Genomic DNA, 15,560 nt, shown 5'->3' on the forward strand with positions numbered 1-15,560 from the left:
TGCNAGGTCCCTTCCAATCCTGATATTCTATGATTCTATGACCAGTAACTTTGTGACTGATACTGGAGGGCACTGCAGGTGTTTGTTGCTGATGAAGGCAGCTCTTGCTGATAAAAGACATTCGAGTCTTTTGAGGTTGAAATCCTGCCTCTGAAAGGCTGTTGGAGGGTTCTCCGCCCCAAACCAAGGGGTGGGAGTTCAGAACTTACTAACTGAGAGGAAGGCACCGTCGGAGTTCTGAGGTCAAGGGAGTTACAGCACCATATAGCTGGAGCAACACAGCAGTGTAGGAGGTCCCATGCCTGAACTATGAGGCTGGTTTTAGGCTACCTATGACACACACATGCTACCACTCACTTCACTTTTCCATTCATGAAAGCCCATTATAAATACCATTATCCATAATAAAGCATGTTGTAATTCTCACCGGATAAATCAGATTCTGTGGCCCCCAAACTCAGCCTTATTATTATTATTTGTATTTCATTAGCACCCAAGAGGACCCCATTGTACAAACATGGAAGAAAAGGACAGTCTCTGTCTCAAACAGCTCACAATCTAAGTACAAGTGAGCTCAAAAGCTTGTCTTTTTCACTAGCAGAAGTTTGTCTAACAAAAGATATTACCGCACCTGCCCTGTTTCCCTCACAATGGATACTGGCAAGGAGTGCTGCAGTGAGAGTTAAGCCAGTAGGAAGAAGAAAGAACTTGATGCCAAACAAAACCCGTATCAAATAAGTGCAGTTAAAAACCTATGGCTGACTAAGGGGCTGTTTCATACGCACAGAGTTTCTAATGTGCCGGGGGGTGGGGCTCTCCACTGGCTTGGCCCTAGGCCCCGCCCCACTTTGGTCCTGCCCCACCTCTTCCCTGCCTCTTTCTGCCCCATTCCGCCCCCTCCTCTGAGTGCACCTGGAGCCCGCTCCTCCCTCCTCCCCCCAGCGCCTCCTGCACACTGCAGAACAGCTGATTGCAATGGCTGAGGAGTTGCTGGGGGGCGAGAAGCGCTGATGGGGGGCTGCCGGTGGGTGCTAAGCACCCACCATGTTTTTTACGGATGCTGCCCTGCTGGTCTCTGAATCCAGCATGGAGGTTGATGGGAGCCAGCTGCAGCTTCCCAGCCAGGATCACAAAAAGTGACACTTATAATGAAACCAGTCCCAGAGCAGGCTGTGAATCAGGATCAGCAGCAAATTCTCTGTCCCTGTTTGATCCCCCCATGAACAGCTTGCTGCCGAGGCTGCAGAAAACCCAGTAGAGATGAAAGCTGCCCCAGAGCCCAGTAAGTGTATCATTCAAATTAAATTATTACAGTAAGGGGAGAGATTTCTGCTTCAAGAAGCAATCAAAAAATGATAAGCCCTGGCTCCCAGCATGTAGCTACTAATAGAGGATTGTATCACAGCAGCTAGGTGTCTCCCACTCCTCTCCTCCCCTCCCCACTACATGGAGTTCAAAATGGCAACTTAGAATTTCAAACTTTCATACACAGCTGTAAAGGTTATTTTAACTGTTAAATCACTGAGGTTTGCTATGGTCATTCTTGTTTTCCCTTCAGTAATTAGAAATTTGCCACTCTTGTAATCACTCCTCCTGGGTCTATGCCTGTAAAAAATGATCTGAGTGTGTGTGTTGGGAAACAGGATTCTGTTTCCAAACCTAGTCCATTTCCATCAGCAGGAATACATGCAGGGGTGGAGTAAAGTAGCAGATTTCAGAGGGTTTTGCATGCAGCAGTAACAGGATAAGCCATGTGTGCGTTAACACAGCATCATTGTTCCATCATGGATTAGGACCCAGTCTTGGCTGCTGTTAACCATAACCTTTTCCTGAAGCAGGAACTCCAGATAGTTTCTCATTGAGGGGACAAGCGTATTTTCCAGGCCCCACTGTACAGCTGACTAGTCCACTCCACTCACAAATGTGCTGTTCAGTCACTATCCGTTCGAATACTTCTGCTGCATACATTGCAGGTTTCCCTCCAGCCACTTGGAATAACAGATCTCTCTGCCAATAGGGCACCACAAGAACTGTTATGTCTTCCAAAGTATGAAAGGCCTGAAATGAGAGAACAAGTATCTTGCTGCCAGGGTGCTATACTCCTCCCCACATATGGCAATTAGTTAGGAAATGTTTATGAAGCAGAAAAAAGGTTTTAATTTTAAACTGACCATTGACTTGGCACTTCTGTAACTACACGTGTGTTTCAAGAGACAGTCTGAGGACTGAAGCATCCTCTACACAATATGAGTAAGTTCCCTTTAGAACTGTTACATGTTATGTCCTTGAGATTCCACAATCATTAATGCTGCGCTCCTCCACAGAGCTACTTTCAACAATAACCCTCTGTATCTTGTCCTGTATCAATCTCAACCTATATGGCCTGCTGTCTTTCAGGAACTCAATCCCTGGCCTAATGTCCCCTCAAGGACCATTCCAAAAGGAAGCATTTCAATGATGAAGCTATGGTCAATGTTTTTGAGTGAACAGACCAGCAGGTACAGTACCAGAAGAAGAGGAATGAAAGACTGGAACAGTGGCATGCTGACAGGCAAGCACAGAGGCTGAGGGTCGCCACACAGGTGGAGCATTGTGTTTCATCGCAGGAGCTGGCACTTGCAATGTAGTTCCTGGAATAGGAATTGTAGCTAAGGGAGGAGGACAGAGCTTAACTGAGATAATTGTTCCAGCAACACCTGTCTATTGGGTTCCAGGGCACAGGTTCCTGCTGCCTCCCATATACCCGGCAATGTACCCTCAACCCAGCAGTAGCTTGGACAACTTCATCCTATCTCTTCCACTGCCAAATGACAGCTAAATGTCTAAAGATGGGAAAGGAAAACTTGGGGCCATGGGACATACTGCGATTGGGAGGATTGTGTTGGGTATTATTTCCTGCATGGCCTCAGAAAATTTCTTTCAGTGATAAATTATTTCAAACCTATTTAAAGCGCATCTGAGGAGTGGGTGAGATTTTTGGTACAAAAAGTGACCAAAATTCAAAGTGAATTCCATCTGTACTTACTACTTTTACTGTAAAAAGGTACTTTTTATGGCCTGACCAAACCCAGGAAATACTGGAAATCTCTCCAAAAATCTTCACGTTGCAACATTTTTAAAATGATTTTAACATCAGAGATTCAGACAATCATCCATATTTTCAAATAGAGGGCCATATCCTCCCCTGGTGTAAACTGGCATATTGCCATTACTTCACTGAAGCTGGAGTTATGCAAATTTACACCAGTAGAAGATTTTGCCTTGAATTTTCAAATCTTTTTCAAGCTTTCTTTTTTTTGACTGACCATCCTTCTAGGAGCTTCTATTTTAATTATTTGCATTATACCTGTCCTGTTTAGGGCCAGTCTTGTTCAATTTTTTTTTAGTAGTCCGATGCTGTCCCAAGTTATTCTAAGTGTATACTGAGACTGAATTGCCCTTTTGTCCATAAGCTCTGAAGGGCAAAAACCTATATAAATGCACCAATAGTGCTAAAAAATAATAATAAACTTTTAACCGTCATTCACTTATAATATTCTAAAACCTCACAGAAGATGTTGGCATTTATTAACTCCCAGATGCATACCTGCTATTGAATTTCAAGATTGCTACACCACAATGTCATGGAAACCATCAGGCCTTGCCATAGATTTTAGGTCTGGCTTACTGTGGAGTAAAGAGGCTTGGATCATAACCACAATAAGCCATGCAGAAACCCATTTGCAGTGCTATGCTGTTAATAAACATTGGCACAGTTTACAGATATACTGTATCTGTATGTTAGTCTGGTCAAAAATTTTCTACCTAAACATTTTTTCCAATGGGAAATTGGATTTTTGACTAATCTTTTTGCAGAAAGTACCTCTTCCCTTGAAATTGTTTGATTGTGTTGCTGGAAATCCCCCAAACTGACAAATTTCACCAAAAAGTCCAATACACAAACAAAAAAAATCAGTTTCTTAACAAAAAGTTGAAATTTATAATTAAATTTATTATTAAAACATCCAACCATCTCTAACTTATGCTTGGTTGACATAAGGATTCCTTCAGAGTGTAGAGCAACCTCATTCTCACTGACTGTAAAGAGAAACATTCAGCTTGTTACTCGTCAGCGCATGCTTGGATCTTCACAATATCATGGAACGGCTAAAATTTCAAAACTCATTTATTTTAAAACCAAAATCTACAATAATGTGATTTGTTCCCATCATCACGGAATATTTTGAGGCCTCAGTTTGGTTCATGTGAGACAGCCAAGGACAATCTCCTGTTGGAACAGCTTATCTTCAATGGCCTAAATCATAAAGGCCTTGCAGCCAGAGTAACCATATGTGTATTGATTCCTGCCTTGTGGATTAGCAAAATATATACAGTAACAAGCAACAGTTAGTGGGTGAGGTTGTAATTATGAGTGTACAAAAATCAGTCATTTGGTTCTGCATAAAATAAAGGGAAATATGAAAGAGGGGACTAAGAAATCCTGGCCAATCAACCATTGAAATAAACATCTTGTGTGAAAGTTTAAACAGGGCTTGCCCTAGTGAAAAAAAGCCAACAAAAATGTGGGATCATAATGGCTTCAAATGAAAACCCCTGTAACAGAAAGCAATACCATAAGTCAGTCCTCTGCTCAGTCCTAAAATCTGTTTCAGGTTAATATATTTGTATATCAATAAGAACCCCTGGGGGAGGATTACATACCTCAACGTGAAGCTCATTGGTTTAACACATGTACAACACGTTCCTGCTCGCCACTGAGTGAGCTGCCCCAGGAGTTCAGTTGTGGGTCACAAAAACATAAATTGGTCCTTTTACAGGCATAGACCCAGGTATGTACACAATGCAGTGTAAGCCTGGGGTTAGTGGGACTCAAGCCAGCTGATCCATGTCCAGGAACTCTGGGCTTGAACATCTACATTGCATTTTTACCCTAATAAAGAATTTTCTGACCCATGCTCGAACTAGGGCTAAAACATCCACACTGCAGTGCACAGACCTGAGTCAAAATAACCATATCCCTGAGTTTCTAGCACCTCCATGCCTTCCCCTCCCCCCAATTAAAAAAACTGAGGCTGGGATTTTCCAAGGAGCTGTAGGAAGTAAGGTGTCCAAATCTCACTGACATTCAATGGGAGTTGGCACCTAATTCCCTTAGGGCTTGTCTACATAACACGGAAGCGTGAACTAGAGAGGAGTTAATTGCAGAGCACCCTAATGTGTTCTGCTCTAACTGCCCTCTATAAATCCTGCTGGTGTGCTCTAAAAGATATTTAGTTCACGTTGCTGTTTTCATGTTTCAAAACAGGACTAGGTTGACAAGCCTTAGGTATCTTTTAGAGTGTGCCAACAGCGTCTACATAGAGCAGCTAGAGTGCAATGTTAGAGCATTCTAGAAGTCACATCCCTCTAGCTTGCAGTTTGATGCCATGAAAAAAAGCTTTTAGTTTCCTTTGAATATTTCATTCTTCCGTTTTAGATTTCAAGAGTTATGAAAATGATGTTTCTGGCCATCTTCATCATAAAATAGTTCTATACATGCTAGCATGTCTTCAGCTGCACTCCTGTCCTCATTTCCTGATTTCATCCACATGGCTTTCACCAGCATATGAAGCCAAATCAAAGGCCTGGTCTACACTGTGTGTGTGTGAAGGGGTGTCGATGTAAGATACTCAACTTCAGCTACGGGAATACCATAACTGAAGTCGACGTATCTTATTCCGATTTACCTCCCGTCCTCACGGTGCAGGATTGATGGCCGTGGCTACCCCATCGACTCCGCTACCGCCACTCGATCTGGCGGAGTTCCGGAGTTAATGGGGAGCGCGTTCGGAGATGAATATATTGCATCTAGACAAGACACGATATATCGATCCCCGATAAATCGATCCCTACCAGCCGACACGGCGGGTAGTCTGGACGTACCCAAACAGTGGAATACTGAACCAAGAGCTATAGACTGTACAGTCTGTCAGGCTTTGAATCCAGAACTCTAGATTAGATCATGCATGAACTATATACCTGCATCACTTGTTTATTTCCCAGCTTTAGCAACCACAGAGAGGTGAAGTTGCAATAGGTGAGACTCAAATCTTTCTCTTTCCCTTTGTATTTTTTTTGTATTCACAATTGCTTATAGGATTCTTTTCCATAGGAAATTTCAGCTTTTCATTTTGACTTGGCAACAAAAACAAATGTCAAAATGTTGGAATTTTTCATGGAATGGAAATTCAGTTTTTCAATCGTCTCTACACATCATATTTTAGATGTTTAATTCTCTTATCGCTGTACTGCACAATGCATCAAAAGCCAAAGCTTACAAGGGTCTGATTCAGCCAAATACTTAAACATAAGTGTAACTTTAAGCATGTTGAGAGTCTCGTTGACTTCAGCTGAAATACTCATATAGTTAATATTACACATGTGCTTTTGTACCTTGCTGAATGAGGGTCATACTGTGAAAAGGCAGAGTGGTCTAATGCAGTAGTCTCCAAACTTTTTTGATTGCGCACCCCTATCAGTAAAAAATTTTTGAGCATGCACTCCCAATATATGTACTTATTTATGTATAAATTATATACATGTATTACTGTACTAATATATTGTGTACATTATAAAACATACACAAAAAATAGAAATTAAAAAAGGATGAGATAAAGATGAAATAAACAATTTTAAAAATATTTAAATTTTATTTATTAACAGGACAAAAAAACCTTTTTGCTCACTAAAAAAATGAATAATCATATTTTTTAGTGAGAGCAATGTGATTGAATATACTTCATTATTTTTCAAAATCTTGGTTTAACACTTTGTGATACAGCGATTTGAAGGCCTGGTTCTAAATTCAGTTTATTTTGCACATTGGTTTCAATGGCTGTCATAACTGAAAAAGATGCCTCACAAAGATATGTAGATCCAAATGGAAGAAGTGCATCATTGGCCACGCTTACTAAATCATGATACTCATTTTTCAATCCCATCGACCAATTATGCAAAGGTTTTTGTTGAAATTCGGCTAGTCAATTTCCGTTGCCCCTGATGTCAATCAATTGTTCTTGCAAACTAATCGGAAGGTGTTGCATTTTTATATTTTTAACAAATGGGTTCAAAAGTGTGCAGATATGAGAGTTTTTATAGGTGATACACAGAGGTGAAAGTAAGCTGGACTGGACTGGCCTGGCTTCTCCAGCAGTGATTTAAAGGGCCTAGGGCTCCAGCAGCCATGCCTGCAGGGACCCTGGGTCCTTTAACTTGCCTCCAGAGCCCTGCCGCCACTGGGGCAGAGGTTCCAGCCGCTGCGGGGAGCCCTGAGCCTTTTAAATCGCTGCCAAAGCCCAGCTGCTGGAGCCCCGGGAGCTGGGCTCCGGCGGTGGTTTAAAGGCTCTGGGGCTCCCTGTAGCAGCCAGAGCCCTGGGCCCTTTAATTTGCCAGTGAGCCCTGGGGCTCCCAGCTGTCTCTGCAGCTGGTAGTTCTGGGGTGATTTAAAGGCCCTGGGGCTCCCAACCACAGCCGGAGCCTCTTCCGGTTGAGGCCACATCTCTTCCAGTTGAGGCCACACCAGCATACTGGTAAGTCCTTTAAGTTACTTTCACCCCTGGGGACACACTTACATCATTTTCAGCAACAAAATCACATAATGATGGAAACATTTCCAAACATCCGTTTTAAAAATGCTCTCTCCATAGCACGAGTTTCTTTTGAAAAGCAGTTACTTCCTCACTCATTGTTAAAATGTCACCTTTACCTTGAAGGGACAGATTAAATGTGTTTATTTTTTCAAAAATATCTGCTAGGTAGCGTACTACTGACAGCCACTTGTCATCACAGAAGAGGTCAGCAAATTTGGAACACTTGCCTTTCTGTAAAAGAAAAATGCATAACTCATCTTTAAGTTCAAAAACTCTTTTAGGCACTTTGCCACAAGATAACCAGCGAACCTCTGTGTGGTACAAAAGATTTTCATGGTCACTCCCCATTTCATTACAAAGTATTGCAAGATTTTACTATTTAAAGGTCTTGTTTGTATAAAATTAACCACATTGATGACATCCTGTAGCACTTTGTGCACTTCTGGATCCAACTTCTTTGCTGCAATAGCTTGCCTATGAATGATGCTGTGAATGAATTTCATGTGTGGTGCTCTCTCTGTAACCTTACCCCAGAATCCTTTCTTTATTCCAGTCAAAGCAGTTGCTCCATCAGTGGCTACACTTACACAGTTTTTACATAGAACATTGCTTTTATTAAAGAAGTCATTTACTGTGGAGAATATATCTTTCTTTCCTTTAGTGGCTCACAGAAAAAGTAGTTCTTTGTGTATTTCATTATTGAAACAGAATCTAGCAAATACTATCAGCTGAGACATGTTAGAAACATCTGTATTTTCATCCAACTATGCAGCAAATCTCCCACACTGCATAATTTGTTCTAATATTTGTTTTTTCAAATCTTAAGTAATGTTTTCTGTGCGTCTTCCAACAGTATTTGCTGACAAAGGAATGCATTTTAGTTTGTCACCATATTGTTTTCCGTGTATTATTTCATCCATTTTTACCGTGGCAGGAAGAACAAGTGTTTCCCCAATGGTATGTGGCATTTTGTCTTTTGCTTTTAAGTAAGAAACCTCAAGAGAGGCTTCTAAACATTTATCATTAAGTTTAGTGAAATTTTGTAAAGTACTGGACTGAGTATCGCATGACTTTAAACATGGCTGAAAAAACTGTAGAGGTTTGTCTTCATGTTCTGGTTGCTTAGTTTTTAAATGTCTTGCTAATCGTAATACCTTCATACTATCATTAGCTAATATCTCAAGGCACAATATACACTTAGGGCGAGATTCATCGTTGATAGTGGATGTAAATCCATATTTCAAATAGTCTTCTTGATCATTTCGAATTTTTTTGGACAACTTCTTGTCAAATCTGATTAGATGATCATTGTTTTTACCTCGTAATGTTGCTGACGAAGAGCTCGTACTAGGAGTAGGAGAACTGTCAGCTCTGCCATTTTCTTGTTGTTCATTTGTCCTCGCATTGTTAGTATTATCTTCAATCTGCGGTTTCTTTGCAGGAAACTTTTTAAGCCACTTGTCCATTTTGTGAGGGTTAATTTAGTTAAAACTAGATAATATGATCCATAAATCCACTTAACTGGGCACATATAAACTGCAATACGTCACAATACGCTGAAAGCACACGAACGAGTGACAGAGCCACTGTCAACCCCTCCACATTGTGGAACTCCCTCTCTTCCCTCAGGATACCTCGCAAGGCCAGGTCCAGGCACCAGCATAAGAAGCATGTGCCTGGGGCGGCACACTATAAGGGGTGGCATTCTGGGCAATCTTAGGGCGGCGCTCCTCTGACTGCCCCCTTTTTTTTTCTTTCCTCCAGCAGCACTCCTCCTGCCTTGCCGCCCTTTTGCTCTGGTCGTGCTCCTCCTGCTGCAGCCCCCAATAGATCCTCTTCTGCACCCCCTGGGGTGCGCGCACCCCACTTTGGAGACCACTGGTCTAATGGACTAAGCATAAGTATAGTCGGGTCTATCCTAATCCTAGTTCTGCTACTATGTCAACTGGAGAGTTTGGGAAAGGCACCTGGCATCAAATCAGTAATCCTTCCTCCCAAGTTTATTATTTCTGGGAACTGCTCTGGCCTGTGTTATACTGGAGATAGACTAAATGATCACAGTATTCCGTTCTGGCCTTGGAATCTACTAATCTATTAAGTACTGTGACAAAGTTCCTCCTCTACCTTGGTACCTGTGACAAAGTACCTCCTCTACCTGCGCTTATTGGCAGATTTGCTCACCTCAGAGATCTTCTGCTCTGGTGGAACCCACAGTCTGGGTCAGCTCCTCCTGTGTCTGATCAGCNCCTGCTGCTGTGTCAGTGGGGATCCTGGCCGCAACACACTGACATTGACTCTGGGTTTCTTGCAGTCAGACTAGGGTCGGCTGCCCCCGGGCTACTTCCGACCTCGCCCTCTACCAGTACCTCTGTCTCAGCGCCAGCGTCCACAGCATCCCACACCATGGGCTCCTCACGATACTGAGCAAGGGGTAAACTGGGCAGCTCCTCAGGGTCCCTTTCTACAGGCCAGCCTAGGGGCTTTTCCAGCGCCTGGTCGGTATCCAGGCTCCGCAGGTACGGCAGTCCTCAGGTTGGTTGCAGGAGGCAGGAGTCTCCCCAGCAGGAGCTAGGGCACCAGCGTCTGGCCTCTCCGGCGGCCAGGGAGCTTCTGAGCCCTGGGGCTGGGCTTTTATACTTCCAGCCCTGCACCTTGACCTCTGGGGGGCGGGGACAGGCTCCTGCGGCTCCAGCCACTTTGGTGTCCCTAAGGGCCCGTCCCTCTCTGGGCTGGCTGGGAGCCAGGCCGCCTCACCACAAGGTCAATTTAAAATCAAAGCTCCACACACCCATAGAAAAATATTTTTTGTTAAAATACGGATTCTCCGGCAGAAATTGTCTGTTGTTATGTAACCACACTTTCAGATTGGAAAAAGATGTTATGTGGAAAAAAATCACCAGAACTAACAAACATGGAAGTATCCACGGTTCCTGTCCTAAAGAAATTAGAGTCGCATGGAGTGATGCGTAGTAGGCAGGAAACTCTGCAAACCAGGAGGTGAAAGTAATTAGGTCATGCTATTTTTCAATCACTGATCTGATTGCAAAGGATTTGAATTTTTATGAGAAAGAGGGACATGTTGTCATGAAAATATTCCCATTTTCAACCAGCTCTATTTGTTTTATGTGAAACATGTGAAAAGAAATCAACCCAGTAAAAATGGGAGAAGAGGGTGATGTCTTTGTTAACTGGGACAGGCAGTGCATTCTGTCAGTACTAGGCTGGTATGGGCAGAAATACAGGACTCCCAGTGGACACAGGGATGGTATTGTGGTTAAAAGCATTGGACAGGGACAGAAGAGATCAGGTTTCACTGTCTTCCTCTCCACAGACCTTCTGGCTCACCTCTGGCACATCGCTGGGGCTCAGTTTTCACCATCCAATAGGAGTTGGGTACCTAACTCACCTAAACTCTTTTAAGAATCTCATCCTATTGGTTGACTCTTCATTTAGCCCAGCCCATATCTCTTTAAGTCAAACTTTCACAACAGGTGGATTCTGAGTCATATCATGTCTTTATTTGCTTAGGCAAGATCCTGAGCTGGCATACCTTGGTGTAGCCCTGTTTATTTCAGTGGAGTTACCTTGCTTTCCACCAGCTGGGGATCTGCCTCTAAGGGTGAATTTCAGCTGTGTGCAGAGCGCCAGCATCACTTTCTACTGTGTTTAGTGCTTAAGTGAAAATTCAGTGATATAGGGGTGTCATAAACAGATAAGAAAAGTTAATAGCACAGAAGTACTTTATATCTCTTTGACTTTTGAACTATAAGGTTAACAAGTTATAGGCTGCTCACTGACCGAGAACCAATCAGGGGACAGATACTTCAATCTTGAGGGAGGGAAGTCCTGTGTGTGCTTTTAGTTTTTGGTGGTTGTTCATTCTGGAGCTCAGAGGACCAGACTGCCAACCAGGTTTCTCTCCAATCTCCTGAATACAGACTCTTATAAGTTCAAAATAGTACTAGAGAGATAAAGCGAGTTAAGCTATGTTGTTTTTTTTTTTGCAAATGTGCATTTGGCTGGAAGGAGTTTAATTGTGATTGCTGAAAGGAGTTCAAATTGTATTTTTACTGAAAGGTTTAATGTACTTGAATACTTAGGCTGGAGGGTATTCCAGTGCCTATAGCTAAAAAACCCTGTACTAATCCATCTTAAATTTACAAAGTAAATTTTTATCGTTTTTCTCTCTTTAATTAAAAGTTTTTGTTTAGAACCTGATTGTTTTTTTATTCTGGTGAGACCCAGGGACGGGGTCTGGATTCACAGGGAATTTGTGGGAGAAGGAGGAGGGGGAGAGAAAGGCTATTCCTCTCTGTGTCAGATTACTGTCCTCTCTCAGGGAGAGTTGAGGAGGAGAGAGAAGGAGCGGGAAGGTGCTTTTCCTCTCTGTTAAATTCAAAGGAGTTTGAAATCACATGATCTCCAGAGTAACCAGGAGGGAAGCGTGGGAGCAATGGTGGGGGAAGAGTTTCTTTCCATGTGTTAAGATCCAAGGGTCTGGTCTTGGGTTCCCCGGCAAGTTTTGGGGGACAGAGTGTACCAGCACTGGAATCTGGTTGGTGGCAGCGCAACAAGTACAAGCTGGATTGAGCTTAGAGAATTCATGCTGGTACCCCATCTTTTTGGACACTATGGTCATGGTTGGGAATGTACCATGACAACGGGTCTTTCAACTCGACATGAATTAAATCTGAAAGAAACAAATAATTTAGAATAGAACACTATGAGCACAGAGTCCCACTTGATGTATCCATCTAGCTTCATTGCCTTAATAGGTTTGGTCAATTTATACTAAAGGCAGATTCCCAAGGGATGTAGGTATTGTGATGCTGAACATTAAATCAGCTAACTTTGTTTGCTCAGGAAATCAGCTGGGTGCACAAAACCTGAATTCAGTGCCCCACTCCCTCACAATGAACGGGGAGAGGTAAGTACCTAAAAAGGGCTTTAAAAAAAACAGCTTGAGAATGGTCCTAGCTAGTGAGAGATGGTGAGAAAGAGATGTGTATGAAACCCGCTGCTGGCCATAGAGTTCAGCTCTTATCTTTCTAGGAGGCACCTCCTGTTTGGCATTCTCAGCTGGAACCCTCTAACCCCATCTAAGGTGTTGTACAGAAGCTAGGGGTGAGGGAGAAGAAGAAAAATTAGAGGAGATACCTGTCATATTTTATCCAGTGTAGGATAGTTGCCTGGTATATGCCCCTCATGTGGGTGACGTACCCACTGGGATATAGAACCTGATGTGGATTTTCTCAATTTCTCCTGTTCAAGCCTAAATTCTTTGTGAATATAGCTCTAGCTAGGGATTACACTCTTGGCTCCAGTGATTTTATTATTAGAAAACCCTAGCAACTTTACAGCGACAGTCAATAAGATGCTACAGCTATTAAATATGGTTTTAAGAAAACACTAGAAGAACTACAGAGTGTATATAACAAAGATTTCTATGTACAAATATGGCGAGATCCTCCGCTAGTGTCAATCAGTAATACCTCTTAGTGGTCAGTATCCCAGATTAAAGAGAGATTGGGATGGGAAGAAGAAAAAGAAGTGAGAAGTATAATGATTGTATACGTCTGTGTTTATAGCATTCAACCTGGTAGAGGAGACCACTGAGGATTTGGTCCAAAGTGGCAGTGAGATATCTGAGCTGAAAAATGTACAAAAAATGGTTTATCATTCCATGTGTTCTTATTTATAAAAATAAAATCATATGCTACTTGAGAAACTTTAATTCCCCAAATTTTCCTAGAGCTCTTTCACTCCTTGTTTTTCAGGCTGTAGATGATGGGGGTTTAACATGGGTCAAGATGCTGTACGGATGGAGAATATTTCATCCAGAACCACAGAGGCACTGCGCTGGTTTATGTATTGGAAAGAGCTGTCAATACAACAAGCTGACCACATAGGTGGCTGCAGTGGAGAAGGCTTTATGCCTGTCCTCTGAAGAGTGTACCTTAAGATGCTGGATACAGCGAATGTAGGAGATCAGGGTGAGGAGGAGGAGCTCAACCCAAGTATCACAGTAGAAGTGAGAAGCAGCACTTTATTGATGAGAATCTCAGTGCAAGACAGTGTAATAGTAGAAGAGCTCACTACCTGAAATGTGTTAATTATGGCACTTAAGAAGGTCATGGTCCATGCCCACTCACCAGCTGAACACAGACGCTTGTTCATTGTCTGCACATAATGCAATGGGTCACAGATGGGAGCATAGCGGTCCTACTACCATGGCTGAGAGAATGAAAATTTCTGTACAGCTGAGAGGAAAAGAAGAACTCTGGGCAATGCAGCCATCGACTGAAATAGTTTTTTGCTTGCCGGAGTGTACAGCATATTAGCACCGTGACTGACGAATAGCAGATTCAACAAAGGATAAATGAAAGAGGAAGAAGTGCATGGGGGTGTGTAGTTGAGGATCAGCCTTTATTACCAATATGATCATTCACATTCCCCACCAGGATGATGGTAAATAATAAAAATAGCAGGAAGAGGAAAATCTGAATCTGGTGCGTCACTGAAAGTCCCGGAGGATGAATTCGCTCCATGGGTTTGGTTTGATTTCCATTGATATTTTTTTTTCAGGAAAACTGTGACCTGCAAGATGAAGAACACATATCAAAAGGTAAATTGAAGTGGCCTGTGGTAATATCCGATCAGTAAGATGAAAGTAAGAGGGCCTACTTCCAAATGCATGTTAAATGGACAAAATACTAGCGTCACAAAGGATTTATGCCCTAACTGCCACTTAGGTGAATAAAATCCAGAATCAGGCCCACGGGATCACCAAAAACCTGCTCAGCAGAGAGTATGGGACAGTGTAAATAGGGTCCCTCAGTCTCTCTGTCTGAAGCTACACTCCACTGGGGTAAAATAATTAAAGAGAGCATTGGAGCAAGGGGACTGGATTCTGGTCTCCTGCATCGGGAAAGTGCTTTGCTATCTGGCTATAAAATCATTCTCTTCTGGCCTGCTACGTCTGTAATCTTCCCATTGCAGTGGATCTACAATGATTTACACCATCTGGGGACCTGGGCCTTGACTCAGCATAGTATGGCCAATTTGCACATCTGAGGATCTGGCCAAACTATAAAAAAGAGTCTCTTTGTCTGTTTATTTTGTAGGGTTCTTTAGATATTTTGTTGAAACCCTATTGAAGATCTTTTGTCTGTATTGGATTTATCCCTATTAAATTATGATTTAATATTAATAATAATTAATAATAAACCCGCAAGCTAACCTATGGTTTGGCATAGCCGGATAAGCTGCCAAACCAACTCAATATGAAAGAACACAGGCAAATTAATCATGTTATGGACAGCATAAAGAGGGACATAATCAGAATTAGATGGACCACAGGCTTGTTGCCCAGAAGGTTGTGTGTGATGTAGGTAACTCCAAGTCAATGTCAAATACAATGGCAAAATCAACCTAAAAAATAGGAGATCATTGTCACAAAAGTGAAATGGGCTGTAGTGTAAAGCAAGAAGGGATTCAATGGCTCATAGATTTATAGACTCTAAGGCCAGAAGAGATAAATGTGACCTCTAGTCTGACTCCTGGATAACACAGGCCATGAACATCCATAAAGTTGTTCCTAGAGCAAGATCTTTTAGAGATTTTTTGTTTTGTTTTTTTTTTTAAAGAAAAGATAGTGTGATGGATTTTGCAAAAACTGAAGAGAGAAGCTGGACTAGAAGAATCTTCCAACCTGAAATGAGAGAACAATAGCAATACAGAAAAAAGAAATGACCAAACAGATTCAGCAGACAGTGGGGCTTTTCCAAAGAGGAGAACCTACACAAACTGGAGACTAAGCTGAAAAGATTAGATAAAAATAAAATAATGGTAAAATAATAGTGGTGTGTACATTTGGTAGAGAGCACGCTACAGATAAATAGCAGCCACAATGAAAGAATTGAGGTATTGAGA

This window comes from Chelonoidis abingdonii, chromosome 1 (assembly GCF_003597395.2).
Source record: "Chelonoidis abingdonii isolate Lonesome George chromosome 1, CheloAbing_2.0, whole genome shotgun sequence".
NCBI classification, from domain to species: domain Eukaryota; kingdom Metazoa; phylum Chordata; order Testudines; family Testudinidae; genus Chelonoidis; species Chelonoidis abingdonii.